Source organism: Nicotiana tomentosiformis, chromosome 1 (genome assembly GCF_000390325.3).
Source record: "Nicotiana tomentosiformis chromosome 1, ASM39032v3, whole genome shotgun sequence".
NCBI classification, from domain to species: Eukaryota; Viridiplantae; Streptophyta; class Magnoliopsida; order Solanales; family Solanaceae; genus Nicotiana; species Nicotiana tomentosiformis.
The window spans coordinates 149,381,758-149,392,098 of record NC_090812.1 but is presented as its reverse complement, the minus strand read 5'-3'; the positions used below and the strand labels follow the sequence as shown (position 1 = coordinate 149,392,098).

The 10,341-nt window shown below is 36.7% G+C and overlaps 1 long non-coding RNA gene across 7 annotated transcripts; it reads left to right on the top strand.

The window, feature by feature from the left end:
• The first annotated feature begins 830 nt into the window (after positions 1-830).
• Positions 831-8,658, top strand: LOC108943815 (uncharacterized). 7 transcript variants are annotated; one of them, XR_011413139.1, is made up of 5 exons: positions 831-1,569; positions 6,392-6,670; positions 7,365-7,566; positions 8,270-8,337; positions 8,573-8,658. It is a non-coding gene; the product is annotated as an uncharacterized lncRNA (long non-coding RNA). The 7 variants fall into 7 exon arrangements; XR_011413143.1 differs by having other exon boundaries at positions 7,365-7,570; XR_011413138.1 differs by lacking the exon at positions 8,270-8,337 and having other exon boundaries at positions 832-1,569.
• The last annotated feature ends 1,683 nt before the right edge of the window (positions 8,659-10,341 follow it).

Here is a 10,341-nt window from a genome sequence, read left to right as displayed (position 1 = left end):
AACTTTTCTTATTGAACAACAGTTTCTTTTTTCCTACATTGTGGATTACTACTAAAGTCCTATGCTTATTCCACATAAGTCCTTCAATTCAGATTTTTTTGTCTTCAGACGACGACGACGACGACGACGACGACAACAATAACAACAGAATGAAATCCCACAAGTAAAGTTTGAAGAGGGTAGTGTGTACGTAAATCTTACCCCTATCCGAGGGATTAAATGGACTATTTCCGATAGACTCCGACCCAAGAAGACGATTTTTAGAGAAATGTCAAAATTCTAATAATGCAAGGATGATATATAGTAATGAAATTAGCAAAAAGTCATGTGCATAGACTATTTGGTTTTATGTTGGATCAAGTTTTGTCTACAACTTTACTCTTATTTTAAAAGTATAAATAAGAAAAGTGTGAGCACCTAATTTTTGATTATATTTAAAAAATTTACCACTTTTAGTATGTAATTTTTTAAAAAAGTTAATCTACATATTTTATCTTCTGTTTTACTTTTTGTAGGTTTTTCTTAAGAAAATCGAAAATAAAATTAAAAACCACAAAATGAGTCACACTTTTAGATATTAGTTTTATTTTTCATTTACAAAGAAAAGAAAATTCACAAAAAATATGATTTCTTCTTGTGATAAGTTAGTATTTTATAAGTCTTTTTAGTATTTTCTTATACTTTTCTAGGTCTAAGAATAGTTAGTTAACATTTTACCTTACTATTTTAATTTAATAGGAATAATATTTTAATTTTGTTTGTTATTCTTTAAAAAAAAACTGAAAGAGGAAAAAAGGAAAAGGACCATCTAGCGGGCAAACAATAAAAAGAGAAAAAGAGGGAATGGGGAGAGAATAAAAAAGGGGCGCTGCCCTCTTCTTTTTATGAGGGGGAGAAGACACGAGAAAAAACGAGATGCCCTCTTCTTCTTCCTCTAAAAAAACTCCATGAAAAGCATTGAAATCTCCAGCGAAATAGTCACGAAACATCACCATTTTCTCCATTAGAACTAGCAGCTTTTTAGCCACGAAATCCCCTCAAAACAGTCCCTAAAACTCCACCTGAAAACAGCCACAAAAACAGTTGAAATCCACCCCCAAACCAGCACAAAAAATCCGGCGATTGCTGCCGAAAAACCAGCCATGAAAGCCACCATTTTCTCCTCCAAAACGCCACTCATCTCTAGCCCTTTCGGCCATAAAGTCGCACTTTCAGCTCTAAAAACTCAGCTGAAAACGCAGCAGACTTCAGCCCCAAATCTCACCAAAAAATCAGCCAAAACGCAGCTGAAATTACTCCATAAAAGCAGCTAAAACAAACCGAAATTCCCTAAAAAACATCCCGAAATCTAGCCCCAAAACTCCCCAAATTCCACTTCAAAAAATACCCCAAAACCACCATGAAACAACAGCACAAAACATCACTAACATACTATCGGAAATCGTCGCTAAAGTGAGGTGTCGTTCGAATTTGCCGGGTTCGTCGAAGTCTGATCTACAGATCGTCTTAGGATTGTGATTTGGGAGCTCCTCTTTCATTGTAAATGTTAGAGCATATGCAGCAATAAAGGTCCCTTTTCTTCTCTTAGTTTATTTTCGCTCATGAGTAGTTAATGCCGTGCTCTTCGATAATTTTGCAGATTTGGGTTGCTCTGTTTTCTTTGATTTACTTACTGCTATTATTGTGCTTGATTGGTAAAGTTTGTGATATGCTCCTATCTTGTCTATGGTTTTATCATTGTTCTCTGCTGTTTCATTTGGTATTTAGTTGGAATTGCTTGACTTATCAATTTTCAATTGTTTATTTATCAAAAATAAGTTTCAATGTTGTTGATTCACCTTTTTGTTTTGGGTTTACATGTAGACATTAGTTATAGTAGATTAATGGCCAGTTGGATTGTGTGGCTAATATGGGCCATATGTGATTTTAATAATTTGAAATGAGTAAGTAGTTTAGGTTGCATAATGGATTTTCTTTGACAGAATGCAATTTAGTTATGTTTTAGTTGGCTTCGGGTTTTTTGGATAGAACATGGACCAAATAATTTATTTTCATCGGGCCAACTTAATAAGAACAAAAGCTGACTCATTTCCCTCAATTGTTCCATAATTCCTTGTCTCACAATACATCTCAAATGTAGTTAAAACACAATTATAGACGTGCTAGTTGCTTTAGGCGCGATTTAAGAAATAAATCGTCATAGTTATAGGTACGGCTCCCATGGCATAACTGTGGCACTTAAATCCCAACCTCGAGTGCACGTACGTGTGACGTGATTTTACAACTTGAAATGATAATAAAATAAAGGCAGAATACATAAAAAAACACTTAAAGTTGGCCCCAAATGTCTCTCTCACACTCCAACTTACCAGATGATCATATACACTTTTATGTTAGTTTTTAGTATGTCTAGTAAACACTCCGAGGTGACATGGCAAAATGAGTGTGTTTCACTCATATTTGAGCGCCTGAAGATGCATAAAATTACATTTTTACTTTAATTTTTTTTTCATGTGGACTCCGCCTTCTTCATCCCCAATCAAGCCACAGCCACCATCACCATGTTTGATCTTCCTTGTTCTGAAAGATGGATTTCACATTACCTTTTTTTTCTCTCACCTTACTGTCTTCTCTTTGCCACAAGCTCATCTTCTCCATTTGTCTTCTACTATATGAGCTTTACCAAGCTTCACTCTAACACCCAAAACATCCATGTACATAAGCCCTTTAAGTCAAAAAGCGAGCAGCCCCATCACCACCAAACAACTCGCAGACAGAAGTACAAAAATACCATATAACAAAATTAATCTTTGTGACTTAAATCTGAAAAACTAAAATAAGATTTATATCTTAAAAATTCCGACGAAGCTTCATTTTTCCGGCGAAGTTTCGTGAATCTAAAGAAGAAGAATCAGATTTGGAACTTTCAAAGAAATTTTGACAAAAGCTCAAACGTGAAGAAAAAGAAGAAAAAAAAGATCAAATTTCTGGAGAAGAAGACAAAATTGTAAAAAGAATGGCCGGAAATATTTTCGGCAAAGAGGGGGTCGCTGGGAAGATGACGGTGTGCAGGGTTGGAAGAAGGAAGATTTGTTCTTTTTGAGTTTTTTAATCAAGTTATTATTAATGTGATAATATTTTTAGGTATTTTGAAATTACACGTGTTATTATTTCATTTGTTGACTTGACATATCAGCAGAGAGTGCATTTCACGCAGGTAGACTTACAGACACAAGTGTCCACGTGGCACATCTGTGCTAAGTTGAAGTGTCTATATGGTCACCTGGTAAGTTGGAGTGTGAGAGAGACATCTGGGGCCAACTTTAAGTGTCTGTTTATGTATTTTGCCTAAAATAAACATGTTGTAAATTGTGGGTGCGTTTCACGTGGGGCGATTTGCGACATGTATAAAACAACAAGTGTACGACATCGTAACTTGTTTAAAATAAAATCTATAAAATATACAAATAAAATCGGTAAAAGGTAAAAACGCACATATGTCTAAAACTTGTAATAGTTAGATAATCAAGCCGAGCATAATTGTAAAGCGACTGTGCTCAAACCACGAAATCCGGGCGTGCCTCACACTTCTCCCGAATTAACAAAATTCTTTACAAGTTATACGTAAGTATTCCACAAAATTTCTCATAATTTAGAGATATTTTTATATTTTCATTTTTTGAATTATTTTGAGTCGGATCCCCGCACTCGTATCCGTTCTAGAATTCGTATCCCCGAATCTTAGAATTTATATTTCGAAGGATCCGACCTCTAAATCTGCACCCGTGTCGGATACCCGCACCCGTGTCCGAGCAACTTAGCCCCTTTGTGCATATCTCCCCTTTCTATTTGGCTAGTAGATCCAACATGGAGAAAAGGTCTTTTTAACATCAATTTTATATGAAGTTAATGATAAATATATTTATCAATTTATCATATATTTGATTTTTATCTCTTTTCTTGAAAGAACATTAAATGGTGAATCTAGTAGATAGTTTTTATTTCATCAATTGGGGTGGTGTACATGAACCCACACTCACTCTATTATTATGAAGTCTTTGTCTTTGTTTTTTTCTTAACAATTGACAGGACATTAATGTTTCAAGACAATAGACCGGTATGTCTTCTCCAAAACTTTATCATGGTCTCTATGTGGGTCTATATACTTCGTCCTACTCCGTTAATCAGTCGATTTGAGCTCTGTATATAAAAAAGTCCTGATAGGAAGTGCTTTTCCATTTTGAGGCTTGCTCTGCACGAATCAGGATTAGTCAGGGCCTAAATGCGAGTATTGGATACCAAGTGGGAAACCAAAAAATTATCATAGTCCCTATACAGGTCCTTGTACACTATCTCGATTGATAAAATGAATGCAACTTGCTGGATTCACCATTTATTGTTCTTTCAAATCAAGAACAGAAAAGAGGGAAAAACCATATATATCGTTAACTTCATAAAATGACATTCAAAGATCTTTTCTCCATGTTGGAACATAAAATAACACATAGGGCATCCTATCATTTACAACTTGCAAGTGGTGATCGAAAGAGTAATAGTTAACTCGATCTCTTTAACCTTGGCAATAGCATGTTTTTTTTAATAAAAACAAACTACTTAATAATCATCAGTCTCGCTAATATTTTTCCAAATTTTGAAGTTATTGTGCATTGATGCAAACCAAATGAAATCTGCGATGATGTAAATTTTTCATACAATTAGATCATCTATATGTCAATTATAAGTAACTTTTATAGCAAGCATAGATAACCAGCCATACATGGTAAATAATATGTTACACTGGTAAAATAAAACTATAGTGACAGTGTAAATTTTCTTTGCAAAAATGATAAATTTGTTAAACCTCACAAAATCTTGAACGTAAACAGTAGAGTAGAGTAGAGTAAAGGACTAAAACAAAAATCTTTCAAGAATGTAGACTGTAGAGTATCATTCAAACTTTAGCAATAATTTTGACAGAAATCAATTATCCGCAATCTCTAAAAGACTAAAACATATTCATGAAAAAATTAAAGAACTGCCTAAATAATTTGGTGAGATTATAAATTTATATCGAAACCTATAATTTTATTTAAAATTAAAAACCTATTAATAAGGTGAAATAGATTTTGTTCTATCGGTTCTATCAGTTCTTAAGAACCACTGATACCCCACAAATGTAGTAATAAATGATAAAAGATAGCCTACAGTTGCAAAAAACATCTCCACCACTATCCGCCTTATCCTTATCTCTAGCAAGGGTGAAAAAGAGAAAATATATTTACAGAAAGCTACAAGATGCTAGTAATTTATACTAGAACACACAACTAGTATACCATACTTCTTTATATGATCTAGCAATTATACTACGTAAAACAAAGTTTTCTGTAGAGATTACTTCAAGATAGAGATTACTCTGTCTAAGACACCCAAAGTAATTATAACTTCCTATATTTATCTCCAAAAACTCATACTAGAACTCCTAATATGCTTCTTCTCTTCTCAACAAAGCGTAAGTGAAGAAAAAAAACACTTCTCTTCTGTGTGGAATTTGATAGTACTACTATTCTTTCATCACTACAAGAAGGAAATGTTGTGCAAACCTTTGTACAGAAGTTTCTTCCTATGTCAGAAATTCAAACAGCAACTAAAAGGACTAGTCATTTTCTAGTATCAATTATATCATCCAGTAGGGATGGCGATGAGGCTGGGCGAGTTTACTCTTATACGGGTGCGGGGCAGGGCGGGCTGGGTTAAAACAATTTCTAAAAATTTTAAAGCGGGGCGGGTTACTGGTTCAATGGGCAGCTTTGAATTTAATCTTTTCTGATCACAACTTCATTGGGCATAGTAATGGTTATCGTATTATCTTAATCTTGAAAACATACTTTTCCCCTAGAAAATGATTCATGTTTTCAGTCTTACATAACTTGACAACCCCAATAACTGAGAATTAACTTAAGCAAACAAGAAATGAATAAGAAATCAGATATCTAATTAACCAATAATATGTTTATTATAACATGTGTTAACTTGTCGATTTCATTGAATATGATAGTGAGTTCTTTACACAAAATACAAACTTTGCCATTCACGTAATTAATCCAATATCAAAATTGTTTTGTGATAACTATCACATATATTGTGAAAAAAGGTGATATACACAAAATATGATACCTAAACGGATCACATTAGGTTTTTTCTGTATCTTATACTCCATTTTTATCACTTAATCGTAATTAAATGTATAAATTTACTTTAATTTATGATTATTATGATTAATTTAGTTTTTTATTTGATAAATGCTAAATAAGCATAAATATTTTACATGAGGTCAATATCTTCAAATTTTTATTTATTTACTGTATCATTCTCATATACATTACAATGACAGCATTTGTAGATACATAATGTGGGTGGCTAGGTTAGATAGGATCAGAAATGCGGTTATTCGCGACAAGGTGGGTGTGACCCCTATTAAGGACAAGATGCGGGAAGCGCGGCTTAGGTGGTTTGGTCATGTGAAGAAGAGGAGCACAGACGCCCCGGTGAGGAGGTGTGAGAGGTTGACATTAGAGGGCGTACGGAGAGGTAGAGGAAGGCCGAAGAAGAGGTGATTAGGCAAGACATGACGCAACTTCATCTGACCGAGGACATGACCCTTGATAGGAAGGTATGGAGGTTGAGGATTAGGGTAGTAGAGTAGGTAGTCTAGAGTATTCATAACAGTAGTATTGGCATGCAGTCTCGCTTTCTGTTGGTAGTAGGTTTTTATGACTAGCCGTTGTTTTCTTTCATTGTTGATCACCTTACTGTCTTGTTGTTTCTATTCTGCTTTTATATGGCTTTTTGGTATTGTCCCTTGTGTATTTTTTCATTAATGTGGTGCTATGCTTTCCTGAGCTGAGGGTCTATTGGAAACAACCTCTCTATCCTCACAAGGTAGGGGTAAGGTCTGCGTACACACTACCCTCCCCAGACCCCACGGTGTGGGATAATACTGGGTATGTTGTTGTTGTTGTTGATAGTATATAATTTGTAGGGAAAAGGTCTAAAGTTTCCTTTGTACAAGCCATTTCAGTGTTAGTGTATCCTCCTATATCTAATATGGCATCACATAATAAAAGTACTTGTCCTCATTTATTTGTATGATTGGAGTATGTCAAACTAGTTTGTTTTAGAAAAAAAATAAAATAAAAAGAAAAAAAACTTAAGTGGGGCGGGTTGAAAGCTGAAAAAATAACTATGCGGGGAGGGGCGAAATTTTTGTGAGTTTTGCCAAACCCACCCCGAACCCGGCGCCCCGCCCACTGCCATCCCTAGACATCCAGTTCTCTTAACTATCAGAACTGATATTTTTTTCAAAGGTGTAGGTCCGCAACTTCGTGATAGCTGAGTGTGACAAATAATACTTTGGTCTGAGGCTGTGCTCTGTTAACATTCATTTGTCTACCAAATTCTTCAGCATTGCACCACTTCCAGGTTTTCCTTTCCAACATATCGTAGCAGATCACAAAGCAATGTTTACAGAAAGGGAACCATTTTGCTAGAAGCCTCTCTAATGAATCTGTAGGTATTTGTACTCTTTCCTAGTTAAATCAAACCATCCTACTGCTTTATGTTTCGGTTTCCATTATAAATTTGAAAGATAAAAATTTGTCAGAATGATCCACCTCTCCACAACTAATGACGTCCAATTTGTTCAATTTGCTACCAGGGACATGGATTATGTTCTGCTTGTTATTACACGCTAGCTCTGTTCTAAAGCTCCATATAGAAGTTATATTTCAAATATACACAAACACATATTTACATATAAAATATTGCGGACAACCATCCCAATTATCTAGGAAATAAGTAAACTTCCATTGTCAGTAGTTGGCAGCAATACCACTTCCAATATATTCTCAGTTAGTTTTGTTTTGTTTCATAAATGTAAGTGTAATTTGCCTAAATTATAGCAAAAGGCGCGAGTCAGTTTTCAACATTCATGTGATCCTTTATTAGAAAGATAGGCGACTAATGATGATAGTAGCAAAAGAGAAAAGTTACCACATGAATTTGAATTGTCCCTCTCTCTCTCCAATCACTTCCTGTACAACAGACAACATGAATGGTAGTTTTAGCGCAACATTAATCCCTCTAATTGTGGTAGTTTTCAGGTGATGCTAATTTCTTCTGTTGTTCCACATTTCCGTCTTTGCTTTTTGCCTAAGCCGGGGTTGGATAGCAAATTAAACTTGTCATTTCCGATCATGTTATGTTTTTTCAGTTCGTAGATGAAGTTTGCCAACAGAACCTATGGAATCACTCCTTCCATCTCTCGACGAAATTATAGATGTAATTATCTGACTGTGTGATTTTCTGTAACAAGCTTGCAGAATTATATATTTAAGTATAATTTATGGTGTTAGTTTAGCATGTAATAAGTGAGAATTTTTTAGAAGAGGAATTCATGTTGTGCAACTGTAAAAATAGCTGGATGCCACCCAAAAGCTAAGTCCTTTTTACCTTATACAGAATAAGAAAGGTTACAAGATCTTTGCATTTGATAAGAGGTGTTACATCTTTCCAGCTTTACCTGCAAAGGGATAGTAAGTACCCATTTGAATCAAACTCGTGAGACGAAATTGCTATTGCATGCCTATGGCCACAAAGGACTTGTGTAATAATTTTTATTTACTTATTAGCCCATAGGAGACTAGTATATGAAGGGGGGATATTCATTTGTAACCCATCAAGCAAAACAATCAAGTTCTCTCTAAGATAAAAAGCTTCCTTTGGCAATTCTCCTGTGTTCTAACATTCATTTAGCTATCTTGAGTGTAGTATTTTAGGCTGACTTAGCATAGCAGGATCGTGAGCAAGTTGTCAAGTGCCGCACGTATACTTAGTTCAAGACTAAGGACGTGACAACGTGATATCAAAGCAAAGGTTGCAACTAAGGAAATGGCGAACGACAGAGAAACTAACGCTGCCATCACCTAAGCCAATGTTATCCAGGATGCTGCTGGCAAGAATAGCCGTAACAAAAAGAGGAATGCCACAACAAGAGCCAGGAGGTGCCGCCCGAGGTTGTACCAAACGAGGGGCTTACATTCCAAGAACCATCTACCACTGAGGCAAGTGAGGATAAAGTAGAGGTCCTGCCGGAGGAAGTCTCGCTCGGTAAAGAGTGGGTGATGAAGGTGAACGCGGGGATGGACTCCGTCGAGATCTTTGGCCAACGCTTGGGGAAGGTGGAAGGCACCCTTAGCGTTCTTGAGGGACACACTCTTGAAGAAATTGAGAGCATCCGAAATGACTTGCAGAGGCGTATGCAAGTCGAGATGGAGTGCAGATTAATGGAGGCGTTGAGCACTATCGATGCAATGAAGGCAAAGATAGAGTCACTCGAGGAGCATGCCGACGCTGGCGTGACCGAGGCAGACAACAATGTTGTTGTGATGAGGGATGGCAAGATCGATGCTCCTAAGCCACCGGAGTTCAAAGGTGTTCGTGATGCACAAAAAGTAAAGAACTTCCATTGGCACCTAGAGAATTACTTCAAGCATGGCAAAGTGAGGGATGATGAGGCCAAGATTAACACTGATGTGTTGTAACTCTTAGATATTGTCACGTTGTGGTGGCATCGAAGGTGTGTTGACATGGAGAAGGAGCTATGCAAGATTGAGACATGGGAGCAGTTCAAGAAGAAGTTAAAGAAGCAATTATATCTGATGAATATGGTGTACGAGGCCAGGCGAAAGCTAAGGGAGCTCCGACATACAACCACAATTCGGGAGTATGTGCGCAACTTCACTACCTTAATGGTGCAAATTTTGTCATTGTCCGAGGAAGATTCCCTCATCTACTTCATAGATGGGTTACAAAATTGGGCAAAGTTTAAGAAGATATCAAGCAGCCAACGTGGATGAGGCCATAGCGGTAGCTGAGTCACTCGTTGACTTCAAGATGGAACCTGCCAAGTCCAAAGAAGGCAACACCGAGAGGGGTGGGGGAGATCATAACAAGGACAACGGGAAAGACATAGTAGAGGTATACAAGTAATGGCAAGGGGCCATCCCATAACAAGAGGAATCCAAGGGAAACGGCAAGGGGTCGAAAAACACTAACGAGTATGTGCCTAAGAGAGGGTGCTGCTTCTGTAAAGGATCATATCAGGCAAGTCAATACCTAGAGTTGGGGAAGCTAGCAGCAATGATTGGAAACTTTCCTTAGGCACAATAGGGTGACACAAAAGGGACTTCATGCATTGGGGGGATGCGCTTGGAATCTAAGCCTAAAGTAGGGGATTCCAAATCATATCTTAGCGGCATCCAAATGGAGCATGGTGGCAGCAAG